This window comes from Sinohyriopsis cumingii, chromosome 12 (genome assembly GCF_028554795.1).
Source record: "Sinohyriopsis cumingii isolate HCF-2022 chromosome 12, ASM2855479v2, whole genome shotgun sequence".
NCBI classification, from domain to species: Eukaryota; Metazoa; Mollusca; class Bivalvia; order Unionida; family Unionidae; genus Sinohyriopsis; species Sinohyriopsis cumingii.
The window spans coordinates 116,713,695-116,734,786 of NC_142972.1; the positions used below are offsets into that span (position 1 = coordinate 116,713,695).

The window sequence follows — 21,092 nt, forward strand, 5'->3', positions numbered from 1 at the left end:
TATTACAGTGAATATTGTCAACTCGCCATTGTTCCCGCTTTCCTACCTGACAATAAGCAGCCAAAATAGACCTTAAAAAACGCCGAGGCAGGTGTCCGTCGCAGGTGGAGAGTGACATGAGCGCGCGCGCCTTGACCCTGCGACAGGTGATTCCACAAGTAGAAAGAACTTTATGCATGAATAGTACATAAATTAATGACATTCTTTCTCTACGGCCTATGACAGAATAAAGGCGGAACATTAATAACACCTTAACTGTTGAGATTCACCTGTTCTCCGAGGGGAACAATTCGTGCAACAAAACAATAGCCTTATCTCAAAAAGGTGCTAAAAGCTCGAAACGAAGTGAAGAGGTGAGATACGGGTCCAGTGTTGACGGGCTCTTTAAGCTCTCGAACGTTATCTGTATGACCCCAACAACTGAAATGGCTTTGACCCCTGTGGATATTCATCAACTGTATTTCACTATTTCGAAAGCATGATGATAAATAAATAAATAAATAAATAAATAAAACATCACTCCTTCTCCTACTCCATTAATACTACTAATACTACTACTGCTTTTACAACCACCACCATCACCACCTTTGTTCCTGCTCTAACTTCGAATGCTGCTGCTACTGTGGTTGTTACTGGTGATAATGACAACAGCAACGACTATCAAAGACGAAGAAGATGAAGAAGAAAAATGACGAAGACGATGATCATGATGACTACAATGATGACGAACCATTAAAGGACTACGACGATCCATTTAAAAATCAACCACAATGAAAAAATATGAAGAATATAGCATTATTTATAATTAAACCAACATATTACTTTTGTGTCTAATTCGTCTATACTAACATCTTGGTTTTGCGTCTATTTCTGCTAAACCCACATCTTGTTTTGTGTTTATTTCATCTAGGCCCACCCACGCCTTGTTTTTGTGTATATTTTATCATATTATCGGAAAGTTATACAAATAATTCAATATTTTCCAGTGCCGAAGCAAACAGTTCTTTTTGGTTTGTTGTTAATGTTACTTCCAGCACTTCACTTTTTTTTTCTCTAGGTGTAACACGCCGAGGAAATGGGGTTTACCTGGGATGGTCTTGGTGGTTACTGAATTCTCGACCGTTGGATTGCGAGTCTGACACTGCTAAGTGGTCTACCGGGACGAGTCTGACACTGCTAAGTGGTCTACCGAGACGAGTCTGACACTGCTAAGTGGTCTACCGAGGCTTTCCGCCTACTCAAGAAAAAAAAAAAACGCTAATTAAGATATTTAATTATTCGATCAAATGACCTTGGTCCGAGAAGTAGAAATATTAATTTTTTTTATAGAGACATGCACATATTAGTCAATAAATTATTAGCTTTTAACGACCTAATAACCGTCCACATATTTTTCTGGCACTTAGTGTTATTTTAAATAATATTGCTAATTTGTGATCCATGCCCTTAACATTTCTTTTGAAAATAATGATAAATAGCACATTTTTAAATGAAAGTCAGTTTTTATCAGCCAAATGTCAGAAGATAATGGCTACCGGATGGTGATTCTGTGGTGTTTTTCTGAGTACTGTGTTTTCAAAAGTTGCTTTCACCTGTCGCGATAATTTCGACACGCTTCGACTGGAGCTATCAATGCCGTTCTCCGTTTGTTTTTCTTTTTCTTTCTTTTTTGTGTGGTGCACCTGCGGAATGGGCAAGATCTCCAAACTTTTAACGGCATGGTATTGAATTCAGTAAATTAAGTGGCAATTTGAACCGCTCTTTTCTCCCATATCTGAAATGAATTAATTAAGTCGCATGAAGGTGTCACATTTTTAAAGTGGCTGTTGGGATAAAAGGTATCAAATTTGATATTACCAACCAAATAAATACATTTCGATAGAGCACTAACACTGAGGGCAAGGTATCGATATACCATTATGTCTACACAGATTTAAATTAATCGCGTCGAATAGGTTCGATAAAAATGGGATTTTTGTCATTATTGGTTTGAAGTACTATACCTGCATATTTTACAGCAGGTGGACTATCTTAAAGGTCTTATTTAAAAGCAAGTGTATAGATCGTGTACGTTTGCCTATCGACTTTTAAGCCTGTTAAAACCAATAAATAAACCTACATACATACATACATACATACATACATACACACGCACGCACATATACATACATACATATATACCTACATACATGTGCAACTTTGATTCAAGATAACTAACTTTGCTCTAATGTACCGAAGTTTAAGGTGTTGACATATACGGGTCATTATAATTTGCGAAATGGCGCCTGTTATACACAGGTAGAGGTCATTACATATATACTCACAAAATGTTCATGTATGTAGTTTTCATATTCATTCCAGAAAGCTGCTGAATAAATTCAAATAAGAAATGGAAAATGCAATTAAAATTAATTTTCTTTATCGAATGCCTATTATTCTGATGAATTATTTTCCCTTCTGTATTTTTGTATACATCTTACAGGTTTTTCTTATCACATTCCTTTCATTTCCGAAAATCATTTTGGTTTTTCATGAAACTTTTTACAATTAGCCAATCAAAATTTAAAAGACCATATATATATATATATATATATATATATATATATATATATATATATATATATATATATATATATATATATATATATATATATATATATATATATATATATATATATATATATGAATTCATACCCATTCACATATGTACAATTTCTATATTTGCTTTTTATCTACATTGAGGTTAAAAGCAGCAATCTTGTCTCTATGAAATCTACATTTATAAATATATTGTTTTACATATATAATTATCTGAATAATGATATCATCAGCCCGAGTTTTGTCTTAGATTCCAAAGATAATATTTATGTTTATGAATTCTAAATTATATGTATGACTACATTTACGTTAAATCTATTGCAAATATCATTTATAAAAATCTTAATTATGTGACAGTCCTAAAAGATGAGAGATTGTCTCTACCTGTAACGTCTAAACGATCAGATCGGAATCATTCTGACTTTTTGGGGGAGAAATGCATTCGTAGGCAAACTTCAATGTAATGTTTTTAGCTGTAACCATATAAGATTTTGAAATGTTTAAGTTATATATGGTAACAAAAAACATCTGCCATTCGTCTTCTAAACTGACACATTCAAAATTCCATTTTCTTCTAGAAGTTGGTATCTCCTTGTTTCCAATCAGTTTTTCATATCTACTTTTGCATCCACTTTTATTTCTTATAATGGTATACACAGCATTTTTTTAAAAAGGTTTTGGCAGAAAAGAATCATAATTTATACTAAATTTCTTTTCTTATGACTTTAGAATTGCAAATATTCTTTGAAAATCTGTGAAATTAATTAATATAGAAACTATCCATACTTATCCCGGAACTATTCTCATTTATCAAATCATTCATAAATCTAATGCCTTTTTGAAAACATGTTTTGTAAAACACACTGAAAACATGTTTTGTAAAACACTTTTACCACCGATACAGGGATTAAACCACATTTGTGTTTCTAAAAACTGTTCAGCTGTTACTGGTTTTAATGATTTAGTTCGATCTAAATGTGCTTCTAACCAAACAGTATTAAGATCCTTTCGCACTGAGTTGCTAAAATCTGTTCCACATTAAAATAAATTTATTAATATTTGATACAGATAATTGTAAAAGACTGTTATATTTAGATTCGTCAGATAATATATTTCTAATTCATGTAATTTTCAACGTATTCACAAACTTAAATATTTCAATTATATTTAACCCGCTCCCTCCCATTATGATCTTTCATAGAAATATTTCTTTTGATTTTGTCGCTTGACCCATGCCATACACACTTGTAAAGATGGATAATTTTAGAGATAGCTAAACTCTTTATCATAATTATCCTTCTAAATGTAGCTAAATACCATTTTTACTCGGAATTAGCAGGTTCTTAATTTCTCGAATTTTAAATGGATAATTATTTGCAGTTTTACCACGGTTTTATTCATACATGCAAGACACGCAGAAGTAACTTTTGTATGATACATTTGGAAGTGAAATAGGTCCCAAGTTTGAAAATGTACTGCTTAGATTTATCGCCCTTTGGTATGCAGATGATAACCCCTTCCTTCTGAGTCCGAAGATAATTCACCAAGTTCGTACCAAAAGTTAATGACCTTTACTAGAAACTGTTCGATATCTTTAAAAATAATTCATCACATTCTACCGTGCACCCATCAGAACCTGTAGTTTTTTCATTAGTCATTTATTTGTAAAACATTTGAAGCTTATTTATATAACATGGGACCATTTAAGGAATGTTTCTGTAGATTGTTCATCATTGGGATGTCTGGATAATTAAGGAATGTTCATTATAGGGATGTCTGGATAATCAAGTAGCATTTCAAGGTCGACATGATGAACTTCACGCGTTTTATACAAATTCAAATAAAATAGCTTTGCTTCGTCCAAAAGTTAATGCTGACTATATTTCAAGGAACCAGATCTTTAACAAGAAATCACATAATTTCTGTTTTCTAAATTGCGAAAGTAGTTGGTCACTTTCCTCTCTTCTTCAGTCTATATAACTAAGGACCTCATACTCACTCCTCCATCTTTTTCTTCCTAATATCTTCTAAATCCATCTTTTTCCTTCAGTCCGGGTATTTCAGTGACATTGTTTCTCTCTTCTAAATTGTTTATACCTGCATCAAGTTGCTTTTCCTGTCGATTTTTATTTTTTTTTATTTTTTTATTTATTCAAAAAGATGCTTATGAAATAGTTGTTCCTGTTCTTTCCAACAGAAGCAGGTATAGTCTCAAAGGTATGTAATTGTTCAGTACATACATATGGATGTTTAGTTCTTAAGAAAGCTTCTTTTCCTCTTCTAATATATCACGTGTTTTATAATAATGAATTCCAGAATGTTTTTCTCTTTCTTTTCATTTGGAAAGCTATCTTCATTTTCACAAAGACTGATCAATCGTATGGCCTGGTTAAACAAATACAACTAAAAATAAATGTTCGGAAACCAGACAAAGTCCAGTCTGGCTTGTCTTACTCGATTATTTTTCCTTCAGGTATACCTGTGGATCCCTGTATTACGTTACCTCCACACCTCAATTGAATTATCTTATGGACGTATATCCAAGACAGCTTTTCATGCTCTTGGATTATTGATATCATCATAATTAACAGCATCTGTATGGAGGTCCACTGAAAAATTGAAATCTCCACCAGCTATAGCATACTCACTTTTAAAATACAATATATCATTTTCATCTCAAGGTAAACTTCGGGACTATCTCTATTTGATCCATACACATTTATCCGTGTAAAATGTACTTTTCTAACGGTTTCCAATAGTTATGCCCATCCTGAATTTATTTCCTGTACCATATTTATCATTCCTTTCAAAGTGTGATGGAAATTAGTATTCAGCAATATGGCTACACCTCTTGAATTAGTACAGTATGAACTGAACAACGTTTATATCCCCAAGTAGTCCGCATGAAATCGTCCCACTTTTCAATGAAATTCATATCTTGAAGAAAGTACACTAAGTGTATTGTTTATTTCTTCAGAAAATTAAACACATCTCTTCTTTTGTTGAGATCCCTTAATCCCTGACAGTTCAATGATGCAATATTGACAATATTGATAGACTCAGAGATAATGAAGTTATATGCTACATTTTTATTTCTTGTACGCTGAGACCATAATAAAATTGTATGTAACCAAATTGGTAAATTAAAGTATGCATCTGATAACATTAACAATAATGTTCTGTATTGTACAATATTAAGAATATTGACATTACGCCTAATTGTGATCTAGTATAACGACCAAAAAGGTACCACAAAAAATAATATGAAAAACAGGAGATTTTTTTATAGTGATGGCAAACTGCAACGGAAGGAAACAAACAAGCAAACATCACAATGTATAAATAAAACAGAACAACATAAACTTATTAGCTTTGAGATTCTCATATTTGCCGGCTTCAGCCCCAGTACAGTTTATGAATCCTTATCCGGTCATTCTTATTCTTCAAGATTAATCCAATATCAGTACATCTAATGTTAAAGTCAAGGTTATTCCAATAACAGTACATCTAATGTTAAAGTCAAGGTGAAAGCAACTTTTGAAAACACAGTACTCAGAAAAACAGCACAGAATCACCATCCGGTAGCCATTATCCTCTGACATTTGGCTGATAAAAACTGACTTTCATTTAAAAATGTGCTATTTTCACATTATTTTCAAAAGAAATGTTAAGGGCATGGATCACAAATTAGCAATATTATTTAAAATAACACTAAGTGCCAGGAAAATATGTGGACGGTTATTAGCTCAAGATTAATCATTAATCCAATATAGGTACATCTAATGTTAAAGTCAAGGTTAATCCAATATCAGTACATCTAATGTTAAAGTCAAGATTAATCTAATATCAGTACATCTAATGTTAAAGTCAAAGTTAATCCAATATCAGTACGTCTAATGTTAAAGTCAAGATTAATCCAATATCAGTACATCTAATGTCAAAGTCAAAGTTAATCCAATATCAGTACGTCTAATGTTAAAGTCAAGATTGATCCAATATCAGTACATCTAATGTTAATGTCAAGATTAATCCAATATCAGTACATCTAATGTTAATGTCAAGATTAATCCAATATCAGTACATCTAATGTTAATGTCAAGATTAATCCAATATCAGTACATCTAATGTTAAAGTCAAGATTAATCCAATATCAGTACATCTAATGTTAAAGTCAAGATTAATCCAATATCAGTACATCTAATGTTAAAGTCAAAGCTAATCCAATATCAGTACATCTAATGTTAAAGTCAAGATTAATCCAATATCAGTACATCTAATGTTAAAGTCAAGATTAATCCAATATCAGTACATCTAATGTTAAAGTCAAGATTGATCCAATATCAGTACATCTAATGTTAAAGTCAAGATTAATCCAATATCAGTACATCTAATGTTAAAGTCAAGATTAATCCAATATCAGTACATCTAATGTTAAAGTCAAGATTAATCCAATATCAGTACATCTAATGTTAAAGTCAAGATTAATCCAATATCAGTACGTCTAATGTTAAAGTCAAGATTAATCCAATATCAGTACATCTAATGTTAAAGTCAAGATTAATCCAATATCAGTACATCTAATGTTAAAGTCAAAGCTAATCCAATATCAGTATGTCTAATGTTAAAGTCAAGATTGATCCAATATCAGTACATCTAATGTTAAAGTCAAGATTAATCTAGTATCAGTACATCTAATGTTAAAGTCAAGATTAATCCAATATCAGTACATCTAATGTTAAAGTCAAAGTTAATCTAATATCAGTACATCTAATGTTAAAGTCAAGATTAATCCAATATCAGTACGTCTAATGTTAAAGTCAAGATTAATCCAATATCAGTACATCTAATGTTAAAGTCAAAGTTAATCCAATATCAGTACATCTAATGTTAAAGTCAAAGTTAATCCAATATCAGTACATCTAATGTTAAAGTCAAGATTAATCTAATATCAGTACATCTAATGTTAAAGTCAAAGCTAATCCAATATCAGCACATATAATGTTAAAGTCAATATTAATCTAATATCAGTACATCTAATGTTAAAGTCAAGATTAATCCAATATCAGTACATCTAATGTTAAAGTCAAGATTAATCCAATATCAGTACATCTAATGTTAAAGTCAAAGCTAATCCAATATCAGCACATCTAATGTTAAAGTCAAGATTAATCCAATATCAGTACATCTAATGTTAAAGTCAAGATTAATCCAATATCAGTACATCTAATGTTAATGTCAAGATTAATCCAATATCAGTACATCTAATGTTAAAGTCAAAGTTAATCCAATATCAGTACATCTAATGTTAAAGTCAAAGTTAATCCAATATCAGTACATCTAATGTTAAAGTCAAGATTAATCTAATATCAGTACGTCTAATGTTAAAGTCAAAGCTAATCCAATATCAGCACATCTAATGTTAAAGTCAAGATTAATCTAGTATCAGTACATCTAATGTTAAAGTCAAGATTAATCCAATATCAGTACATCTAATGTTAAAGTCAAAGTTAATCCAATATCAGTACATCTAATGTTAAAGTCAAGATTAATCCAATATCAGTACATCTAATGTTAAAGTCAAGATTAATCCAATATCAGTACGTCTAATGTTAAAGTCAAGATTAATCCAATATCAGTACATCTAATGTTAAAGTCAAGATTAATCCAATATCAGTACATCTAATGTTAAAGTCAAAGCTAATCCAATATCAGTATGTCTAATGTTAAAGTCAAGATTGATCCAATATCAGTACATCTAATGTTAAAGTCAAGATTAATCTAGTATCAGTACATCTAATGTTAAAGTCAAGATTAATCCAATATCAGTACATCTAATGTTAAAGTCAAAGTTAATCTAATATCAGTACATCTAATGTTAAAGTCAAGATTAATCCAATATCAGTACGTCTAATGTTAAAGTCAAGATTAATCCAATATCAGTACATCTAATGTTAAAGTCAAAGTTAATCCAATATCAGTACATCTAATGTTAAAGTCAAAGTTAATCCAATATCAGTACATCTAATGTTAAAGTCAAGATTAATCTAATATCAGTACATCTAATGTTAAAGTCAAAGCTAATCCAATATCAGCACATATAATGTTAAAGTCAATATTAATCTAATATCAGTACATCTAATGTTAAAGTCAAGATTAATCCAATATCAGTACATCTAATGTTAAAGTCAAGATTAATCCAATATCAGTACGTCTAATGTTAAAGTCAAAGCTAATCCAATATCAGCACATCTAATGTTAAAGTCAAGATTAATCCAATATCAGTACATCTAATGTTAAAGTCAAGATTAATCCAATATCAGTACATCTAATGTTAATGTCAAGATTAATCCAATATCAGTACATCTAATGTTAAAGTCAAAGTTAATCCAATATCAGTACATCTAATGTTAAAGTCAAAGTTAATCCAATATCAGTACATCTAATGTTAAAGTCAAGATTAATCTAATATCAGTACGTCTAATGTTAAAGTCAAAGCTAATCCAATATCAGCACATCTAATGTTAAAGTCAAGATTAATCTAGTATCAGTACATCTAATGTTAAAGTCAAGATTAATCCAATATCAGTACATCTAATGTTAAAGTCAAAGTTAATCCAATATCAGTACATCTAATGTTAAAGTCAAAGCTAATCCAATATCAGCACATCTAATGTTAAAGTCAAGATTAATCTAGTATCAGTACATCTAATGTTAAAGTCAAGATTAATCCAATATCAGTACATCTAATGTTAAAGTCAAAGTTAATCCAATATCAGTACATCTAATGTTAAAGTCAAGATTAATCCAATATCAGTACATCTAATGTTAATGTCAAGATTAATCCAATATCAGTACATCTAATGTTAAAGTCAAAGTTAATCCAATATCAGTACATCTAATGTTAATGTCAAGATTAATCCAATATCAGTACATCTAATGTTAAAGTCAAGGTTAATCCAATATCAGTACATCTAATGTTAAAGTCAAGATTAATCCAATATCAGTACATCTAATGTTAAAGTCAAGGTTAATCCAATATCAGTACATCTAATGTTAAAGTCAAGATTAATCCAATATCAGTACATCTAATGTTAATGTCAAGATTAATCCAATATCAGTACATCTAATGTTAAAGTCAAGATTGATCCAATATCAGTACATCTAATGTTAAAGTCAAGATTAATCCAATATCAGTACATCTAATGTTAAAGTCAAGATTAATCCAATATCAGTACATCTAATGTTAATGTCAAGATTAATCGAATATCAGTACATCTAATGTTAATGTCAAGATTAATCCAATATCAGTACATCTAATGTTAAAGTCAAGATTAATCCAATATCAGTACATCTAATGTTAATGTCAAGATTAATCTAATATCAGTACATCTAATGTTAAAGTCAAAGTTAATCCAATATCAGTACATCTAATGTTAAAGTCAAGATTAATCTAATATCAGTACATCTAATGTTAATGTCAAGATTAATCCAATATCAGTACATCTAATGTTAAAGTCAAAGCTAATCCAATAGTACATCTAATGTTAAAGTCAAGGTTAATCCAATATCAGTACATCTAATGTTAAAGTCAAAGTTAATCCAATATCAGTACATCTAATGTTAAAGTCAAGTGTAACATATCCTATTGATCACTTTTGAAACCCTAAGCTTCATCACCACCACTACCACTCTCATGGCTGCGCATGCTTCAACACTTAACGAAATCTAGATGAACTGTTCTCCAGTTCATCATCTGCTGCATTTATACTGCAAAACTAACAATTATTTTCAAAACGGTAACATTATTGGTATTTATGAATTGTAACTTACTGTTGTGATCAGATTGAGATCTATAGGTACTGAAGCGAAAAAAATATATCTATTTGTTGTGATCAGATTGAGATCTATAGGTACTGAAGCGAAAAAAATATATCTATTTGTTGTGATCAGATTGAGATCTATAGGTACTGAAGCGAAAACAATATATCTATTTGTTAACCACTAATCATCGGCTGAGCAGTTCTCTCTTATACCGAATATACAGACAGGTTGCCTTTGGTTTAATTGCTACTGCTATTCTTTAAGGAAACGTAAAGAAAAGACATATGTCTCGGGCCCCGCACATCCTAGGGCCGTTTCTGTTAATAATTTGGCAAATACTTTACAGTCGAGGACCCAGACTGAATCACACAAGGCTGCCCAGATAGTTCAAACACAAATGAACTAGTTCCTTTGGTAATGTCTGCTTTGATGATATACGGTGAACATTTCAGTTTCTTCTTTTTACTCAGCACCTCAATCTTCACTACTTTTCTGATGAATTTGCAAATAATGGGTCTGTATGAATTTGCATCAAATCCACCAACTCTGTGGATGAAGTCTATATCTTCACTAAAGACCGATACCCCCAGCATATTTCCAAATAACTTTAAGTTATATCCTTGTTTCAATCATCTGCTTCATAAATCCAAATATTGTTAACTCTGGAGTATTACCATATATCGTTCACTTTATTTGTAAGCACCTTATTTGTATATGTTAATTCCACTATTTTCTCCAATATCTCTTCATTTGTTTTCTCCAAAGCTTCCATTCTTTTCTTCATTTTATCGTTTCTTCATCATCTTCAGCATTTCAGCCCTTTATTTCTCAATTTGTTTCACAAATCTGCTTCGTTTCTTTCAAAATCTCGTTTTTAACATCTATTACTTCTTTCAGATCCTCGCTTGATACTATTTTATCCATTTTTTATTCAGTAATTCTTTAGACACCACTTTGCCCACGAATTTTGTGAGAGTAAATTTGCGGGATATACCAATCTTAAGAATGCATAATTTGCGTTCTATTATCGAATCTTATTTAAGGTGTTTTTTCTCTACCAACCCACACCCACCACATCCGAGCCCCACCCTCCAAAAAATGAAAAGAACCAGAAAAAATCCAAGATTTAGTATTCAGTCTTCATAATTTCCCAAAAGTTTGTAAAATTGGAAATTTTTCGGCATTTTCAAGCCTTTCTGAAAGATTAGGACTAAATTGAAAATTCAAAGATACAAACATTTCACATAGGAATAGCGTTTTCGAGGATTTAACATTAATTTTAGTTGAAGAAATATAAAACTGTTTGATCTCTCTCTCTCTCTCTCTCACACACACACACACACACACACACGCATATATATATATATATATATATATATATATATATATATATATATATATATATATATATATATATATATATATATATATATATATACAAGTACACATCAAACAAGTCAGTAATAGATTTCAATAAAAAAAATTGTTTAAATATTGAGGACTTACCTGGGGTAAATATAGTAACTTATTATGCTACCAATGCACACCAGAATATTCTTGAATGAGTGTAGCTGAGGGCATTAAATATTGGGAACAAAAATGAGTTTTAGTAACAGGTTCATAATATATATTTTTATGAAGATGATGATGATTCTCACTTTTCTTCATTTATTTGTTTCACTGCTGAATTAGTTCTTTTTATGCCTCTCAGTCAGTTCATTAGCTAGTCTGTCAGTCAGCAAGTCAAGACAGTCAGTCAGACGATTAGTGTACTCAGTATTAGCTGGATAGTCAGCATAATCGGTACGTCAACCGCAACGATTCAGTCAGTTAGGTAGATAGTTTGATTGAGAGAGAGAGAGAGAGAGAGAATTCTGGGATTCTAATCTAGGTTGTTTATCTATCAATCACCTGGAAGCCACACTAAGTATATCTCAAATGTAATTTTTCTTCCAAATTTTGTTTTAGGATTTCATTTCAGCTGTAACAAAACCTGTCTTTTGATCATCAATATCGGATCAAAGAAATTATTCTAATGGCATGCCACCTGTTGCAGCTTTTTGTGTCTCCTTTTTAAGAAGCGGATAATGAAAGGTGTTTTATTCCATATGTATGAACAGGTTTATGTAGGATGACGTATATACCCGAATGGGAAAACACGAGTATATAGTATTCAATAAAATTTACCTATGAACATCTGTACAGTGTACATTCCCACGGCATCCTTATTTATATCAAATATATGTTTATCTAGATGCCCCAACACTCTATGTATCTACCTATCTATTTATTCGTGTATAGAGGAAATTCATTCATCCATTCTTTCATATACTGGATGGGACTAAAAGAGGCAAACAAACATACATACAAGCCAGACATATCAGCAGAAAAGAGACATAGAGAAGATATTTTTGAGAATATTTTGTTTTCCACATAATTTTTTGAATAAAACAGTAAATATCGTTATATATATATATATATATATATATATATATATATATATATATATATATATATATATATATATAATCTCTACATCATATATACCGTATGTCTATTAAAACGTGTTTCCAAATAGATTTCTTTCACAGAAAAACCATGCCTCACTCCATTTATCTCAATTAAACAAACATTTTTCGATCGAACATAACAATATACCGATCCCTATCCAACCTTGTTCATAGAACAGCAGGTGGTACGTGACAATAACGAGGCTGCGATCAAGGAAAATGATTAACTGATTAAGATACACATGTGCAGAAGTTTCAGTCAAGTATCGACGTCTGAAGAAGAAAAAAATTGTTAGCAAGGTTGTATGTATGCATGTATGTATGTATGTATGTATGTATGTATGTATGTATGTATGTATGTATGTACCAATTAAAACCTTCACAATTCTAATCATAATAATCGGATAATAAACCCTTAAATACAGGCCCCTTCTTCCTCATTTTTCCAATGTTATGTTATCAATACATTGTAAAATCAACAAGAGTTTATCTTAGAACAATACTTTTATGCATTCTTTAAAACAATCTGGGTCAATTAAATAATAATATAAATATGTACGATACAGTCAGCTCTGGTTTGCTCCGTGTGTATGTAATGGAATATTGAAGATCAATTTTGACCCTTTAAATTTCTTATATATATATATATATATATATATATATATATATATATATATATATATATATATATATATATATATATATATATATATATATATATATATGGTTACATAGCTGCCTATCTAGTTGGTGAGTTCCTTGGTTATTAGTTATCGAGCCAGTCTCTTAGCCAGTCACTAGTTATGTGGTGTCTATGCTCAATGGACTACAAATGATAAATTATCCTACTTTACAACTACATTTTAGAGTTAATTGTTTAGTTAGCTAGTACCTGTTTGTTTGATTGCTTATGACTCGTCCGGGGTTCGAACCCACATATGAGTCGGACGCTCCAACCACTTAGTTCGTTAGTTTGTAAGGTAGGTAGGTAGGTACATGGGTATCTAAGTTGGTTCGGGGTGAATCAGTACCTGACCTTTCTAAAAACTTTAGTTGTCGTTGCTTCTGCAGATTTTCTGTCGATTCTGCTGATTTGAATGGACCGTGGACAAATTTAATGGATATAACTTTCCCTTTTTATTTAGGTAATAATAAATTTTCTTCAAACTTATTTAAACTTAGCATTAGTTTTAATGAGAAAAAAAAGTGCATAACAAGTATTGTTTTTAAATAAACCTTTACTTGTGTCTCAATTTTTTCTGGCGCGACCACTATACCTGAATGCATTTTATTTGTTTTATATGCGGATTTTCCCTGATATTTGTCTGGTAAACGTGTAAAAACTGGTAAAAAGCTAGCCAGATAGTTATTATCCAGGTGAGACAGTGAGCAATTCGACCAATTTCAGATTTTCTTTTGCAGATTTATTTATATAACATTGATCGCATAATTTTATTCAGTGACGTACTAAGTGTAAATGACGGTGATGGTCCCGCTGTTTTATCAGTTGCTTTGGCGCCCAAAGACCACTGGCGCCCGGGGGTCAGCCCCCCCCCCCGCCTCCCCAACCACCGTTAGTACGCTACAAATTATATCACATGTTCTTCTGGTCTTATGAATCTTTCAAGATTACGTACATATTATACGTCTCTCCTGTCAATGAAAACGATAATTTAAACTCTGAATCACTGAATCATGCTACAGTGATTTACGTAATGCCAAATCTTATGTAATGTTAAGCCTATTTACACTAAATCAGTCGGTACAGGCTTTTGGCCGAGAAGAAATAGAATTTGAGCCTGAAGAAGATTAGAAGCTTTAGTTTTTGGATTTGAAAAAAAATGATAGACTTGATCACCCTCAGGAAACCTGATGAAACCAATGACCTTGGGTAGGCGACCAAGTACCACTGCACTTGACGAAACTGAAAATCAAATCCGGGACCAAAGTGGTGTAAAGTAATGACGCTGCGCTTTAAAAGGCTCAAATATAAAAACAAATGTGTGTTGTAAGTTGACGTTGAGAAGGTTTGGTCAAGGATACTAGCTGGAGATATTTATACATTTCTAACAAAGCCTGTCAGTATTCAGTAAAGCTAAACACAATACAAAAAATTCGACAAATTTAGGAATAGGTGCAAATCGTAATTAATTTCATCCAGTAAAGACCTCTTTGTCACTCTGCCATCTTATTTCATATCATTACGACTGTGAGATACACAATGTTGGGGTTAGATATGAACTACATAGTGAATTTAAATTTCAAACTGTCAAAGGGCACAACTCCGCTAAAGAAAGCTCCAGTTTTTCTTCTAAGTTCTCTGTTTCCGGTGGTGGTGGTGGTTGGGGGAAGGGGCAGTCGGTTTACTCGGACTTCATCGCAAGTCCAATATCTAAATTCTTAACCCTAGTTCTTTACATTTTATTCGAAAGAAAGCTAAGAAAATGTGGGGAATGAATTTCGTTATCCTATAAAACGACATTTGTCTCTAGAAAAGATAAGAAGAAAAAACAACTTCAATCCCACAAAAATACAACAAAGCAAAAACGCAAAGCAAGAGAAACAAGGACAAATGTTGTGTCAATCTTCTATTCACATGAATGAACATCAAGTTATCATTGGTTAAAACCCGGGATAAGGCCAATGATTAAATCAATTAGTCAGTAATTGACTTTTGCTTAGTTCGTTAGTTGGTGGAAGCGTGATTTGGCGGGCATGCGCAGACTGTTACTTGGTTGGTAGGAAAGCTGGTTGTTGCTTATTAGGCAGGTAGGTAGAATAATGAGGTAGGTTAATTGTTTGGCTTATTAGATTGCACTTCATTCGTAACAATATTCCTTGTATTTGCATCATACGTTTCGAATCATAAGGCATTTGACGAAAGTTTCAATAATTCAAGAGGCGACCTAATGGTTGATGCTTTAAATTAGGATTAGCAGCCTCTGGATGTTTACTAAAAAGTAATAAAACTAAGAAATCAGTTACCCCCAGTAGCTGACTTCCTTAGTCCGTTAGGTGGCAAGTGCGTGATTTGGCGAGTGTGTGCAGGTTGTTGTTTGTTTGGTAGGACCGTTGGTTGGTAGCAATTCAAGACAGATAGGTTGGTTGGTGGTAAGTATGTAGGTAGAAAGATTAGTTTTTAATTGGTTAGTTGACTGGATGGATTGTAGTTGACTGTCAACACTAGTTACTGTATTTGCGTCAAAAGTTTCTAACCATCAGACATCTGACGAAGGCGCTATAAACTCAGGAGTCAACGTAACGTTAGATGTTATAAAACAAACTTTGCAATCTTTGCATTGAGTTTACTAAAAGGTAAAAAACTAAGAAATCAGTTAATCTAACGCAACACCTGCTGTACCGCGTTGTTCTTATGATCCATTTATTATTATTGGAGACTGGATCCATTACAAAATGCGACATGTTTTATAGATCGGCATTTGGGACAGGAAGAAAAAAAACGGGAACGCGATAGAATTTTTGAATGGAAACAGCTGTGTATCGTCTTAATCGCCTTCATACTACGCATATATAACCTGTTTAGGTTTTAATTATCGGATATTTTGAAGGACATGTTTTTAGTGATGGGATAAGAGTGTGGTGGCAAAATAAAGAATATTAGTTCATACATAACATTTTGATGGAAAGAATAAAAACAAGCAAGTATTTTACAATCTTTATGGGTCAATTGAAATGCTATGAAACAAAAGACCTCATAAACTGAAATTCCATCCTACATCCTGGCTATTCCTCACCAAACTAAGGTAAATCAGTGTATATAGGTATCTGGCCTTCCTGAAAGATTATATCTCCATCAGGACTATACAAAATTAGCAACAAAGCAGATTTTTATTTTAAAGTAGAAAACGTACACGTGTATACCTTTTCTTTGTCTTGAAAAAGACGTTTAAAAAAACTCACCGTAAAAAATAAGTGAACCCGATTCGCAAGGTTCCCTGTGGAAACATTCCGCGTTAAGATGGGTTGGGGTGGGGTGGGGTGGGTGGGTGGAGGAAAAAGTGAGAGCATGCTTTCAAAGATAGGCTATACAGGATGTTTCAAATTCGTAGACGCATGGACTCTAAAAGACGACATCGAAGCGAAATATGGGTGAAAATGCGAAGTAGCATTTCCTATCGTACCAATTCGAGTGTTGAATCAAACTAACAGATACGGGGGGGGGGGGCAAGAACTCTTGATTCATTTTATATACAAGTAACTTGAGATTCTGATTAGGAATGAACATTTTTTATTTTAAAAAATCTGGAATAGTGCATTTTAAATTGAACTGTGATAATTTGGAAGCAGGATGAAAGTTATTCCATCTGTCACGGAATTGTATAAATCTTTTTATTTATTAAATACTTGTACTCGGTTTTCGTATTTTTATATACAACGATATCCGAGGCTGATTGATGTATATTGTACAACGAGTTCGGTTCATCATATGCCGCACGTGCAAAGTGCTTTAGATGGAAATAACCGAATACTTCCAGTGCACAGACGATGTATGGCTGCATCGTCTGTGTATAAATGCCTCACCGTAGGACTAAAATCTTCACATTACGGAACATCTGGTCAGTGAACGGTCTACATAAGGACTTTCACATCTTCAGCTGTAGCTGAATGTGTGTTATTTATTAATTTCTTGTGTGTTTTGTAACTATTGTACTGCCACGTTTATTTTTGTATATTTTCTATGTAGCTTTGGCTTACATAGTATAATGCAAATATTGTCTATTCTTGTTTGTGACTTAGCAAGAGATTTATATTAGCAATATAGGGGCCCCGAGTGGCCGAGTGGTCTAAAGCGCTTATCGTTACGGATCACTGCCATCTCAACTCGTTCTGCGTGGGTTCGAGTTGCGGGTTCTGCCTGTGAGAAAGCTTGCCAGTAGCTTCTCGTGGGTCGGTGATTGTTTCCGGGGTTTTCTCCAGGTTCTTCCTCCACCAATAATACTGACCGACATGTATAGCCTATCTTTTACTGAAAAATGGTGTTAAACCCCACAACAACAACAACAACATATTAGCAATATAAAGTTGAATTTTTAAGAAACATTTAGTTGTTGTTGTTGGGTTTAACGCCATTTTTCAGCACACGATAGGCTATACATGGCGGCCAGTATTAATGGTGGAGGAAGAACCCGGGAAAACCCCGGAAAGAACCACCGACCCACGAGAAGCTACTGGCAAGCTTTCTCACATACCCACATTGGCTGAATCCGAGACTCGAACCCACGCAGACAGAGGTGAGATGGCAGTGATCCGTAACAAAGAGCGCGTTAGACCACTCGGCCACTCGGGGCCCCTAAGAAACATTTAGTAACATAGGATTCCTATCGGGCACGTGTAGGCTCACTTCTGAACCTGTTTATTGTTTTGTAATTATTGTGCCGATAATGTAATCTGTATAGCCTACTGTATATAACGTCGTTACGTTTTATCGTATATACCCGTGTCATGCAAAGTACACGGTGTCAGATGTATTTTCAGCTGATTGGAGTCGATGTGGCCCAGCTGTAGAGCCGACCATAGCAGCTGTAAAGCTGAACCATGTCAGCCATAGAGCTAAGTGAACAGTGTTGCTGGTCGAATAACATGGTGATCGGGCGTTGCTGACCGAATGATGGGCGCTGATTGCTTGATTGACCAACGAATTGAATGGTGGTCGGTGACTACCTCGAATACTGACTGCTTCATTGACCTGCGTGACGGCGTGTGTAACTCCATACATGTAATCTTTTAGCCGTGGGCTAATTTTGGGGATTGTAAAGATATTTTGTATATCTGTCCGTTTGTTTTCATCATTTTATTATTTGAGTAAAATACCTCATTTTTCACCATTTGAGCAAATTCATTTTTATTATTCGAGTTAAACTCGTCATTATTTCGTCGTGTGAAATTAGTGCCTTGTCCTGGTACTGTGTAAGGTCATTTATTTGTATTGTCATTTGTTGCATTATTAGATTCTTGCGGATTATGTTAATTTGTCCAATATTTGGATCTTATACACGCACGTATTAATCATAATTCTTTTCTCATTCAAGTCATTCATCATTAAACATTGTATTTGTATCAACATCAAAAGTGTACTGTCATAAATCAGAAATCCAACCCGGTTATCTTGTTGCAGCATCTATTTTCTTGAACAGACCTAAACATATTTTAATACATTAGGGCCAGGGTTCCTAAACTTTGGACCCCGTGGTTATTCCAATTGGTATGTATTTTCTCAATTATCAGAATTTGGGGATCAGAACTTTTTGTTGAAGTTATGAAAAGGGTGTTTATGCTCGAAAAGGTTGGGATGTACTGCAATATGACCTAAAAATCCTTGCTTTCAAAAAGGCGATGTATTACCTCATTTTTCCCTCCAAGCAAACGACTCAGTACTATTACAATTACAAATAAAATGACTACGAGATAGCTCAGAAATAGAGCACTAGTTGTTGGAATATGTAGATTGTTTTTACACATAACTCAAAAGATAGTTACATTTGAGATATGTACGCCTAAATTTTATGGTAAATTTTGTGAAAGAAACCAGAATTTTAATGTTTCAGAAATTAGTGCTATATTTAGCATCTTTTAGATTACCAAGATAGTGCTATATTTAGCATGTTCTATGTTACAAAGATAGTGCTATGTTTAGCTTGTTCTATGTTACCAAGATAGTGCTATATTTAGCATGTTCTAGGTTACCAAGACAGTGCTATGTGTTATTGGATTGAATTTCTGTTCGTTAAGATTCGCCTAAATACCGTTGGTACGTGGCATTCTTTTTTTTTATAATAGCAAAACTACTCCTTCAAATTTACTGACTTGCTGCATAATAAACACAGAGCGAACATATTTTTATGGAAATTATCAAACGTAATCAAACAGTAAAGTACTTGGATATTGATTATCTAATTAAAAGCGCTTACTTTGAAACCCTTTCTTGTGTGCTACTGTTCAAAGAGTTGGATTAGAAATGTCTTGCTTCGGAAATTGTCTTTTTATGATTTCGTAATAAATGTCCTGGCAGAGGCTTTCTCCGACGCATCAACGATACTATCAGTTCGTTGGGAGAAAGCTGAACTAGGATGATACGAGTTTGAAATTCCATGCCTACAGGACAAACATATATATACTGAGAAAGTACATGAACAGATTTATCCACATTGACTATCCGCTGCCCTATAATGCGAATGAAGTAAAGAAGGTTGTTCATATCGTGATCCAAAACTGAACTTACCAAACTTTTTTGCAGTATATCGTCCAGTTGTTCTGCCGTTGCCGTGGAGGAAAAAGTGCTGAAGCTGGATGTGGCGCAGTCTAAAGTCTTGGTGAAGGCCCAAGAGCTGAGACTGAAGCCGAATCAATGGTCGCAGATTGGTACACAATCCCATGGTAGCCAAAACAACGTTATTTGCAGGATGTTGTGTGCATAGGCTAATATAAATTCGTGTCAGATAAGTCGAGACTGATAACGTATTTGTCACTTCGCACAAATAACAAACAGACGGACAAAAGTGCAGTCTAAATCTTGACCTTCGGGGCAGTGATAAACTGAGTCTGCTCAAGTCTACGACAGGTCTAAATTTTCTGTCGGTCTTCGTAAACAGAAAAGTCTGAGATAGAAACCTGGAGAGTCCGGTTATCGGAATACCTCCACCGCCTGCTTTGCCGGACAAATGTCTATCTCCTGTAAAACGTACATCTTCGTGGGATCGCTTAGGATCTCATTCATGTACGGTACTGGATGAACGAGAACCTTATGAACGATCCATCCAGTCCAATGGTTTGTCGGAAATAGGCTGACCCACATCTGGCCTAACAGACAGAGGACAGTCAGCGGGTGGGAGGTACGGCAAGTGATAAGCAGTTGGCAAGAACCTTGGATGGAGAAGAAACCTTGTTTTCTTTTCCCTTCCTGGCATGCCTGCAGAAACTAGGTGCATATGACCGCCTCTAGGTCGCATGAACACGAGAAGGTTACCGTCGTTGCTAAGACTTACCCTTCATCCCTTCTCTGGTACTCCTCCGGACGGGATCGCGCAGAGATAAGGGCTTGCACGAAGAGCTCGAGGGAAAATTGCAGTGCCGCCTGCTTTCTCAGATAGGAGGAACCAACGAAGAGCTTACGCAGTTTCCCCTCTTGGTGGGGTTCATGCTGGA

General features: G+C 33.5%; 1 long non-coding RNA gene across 1 annotated transcript; it reads right to left on the reverse strand.

Annotated features, from left to right (window-relative positions):
* Positions 1-957: 957 nt before the first annotated feature.
* On the reverse strand, positions 958-20,478 carry LOC149787307 (uncharacterized). Its single transcript, XR_016425278.1, has 2 exons — positions 20,170-20,478; positions 958-1,234 (listed from the first exon to the last, which is right to left on the reverse strand). It is a non-coding gene; the product is annotated as an uncharacterized LOC149787307 (long non-coding RNA).
* Between the last annotated feature and the right edge of the window lie 614 nt (positions 20,479-21,092).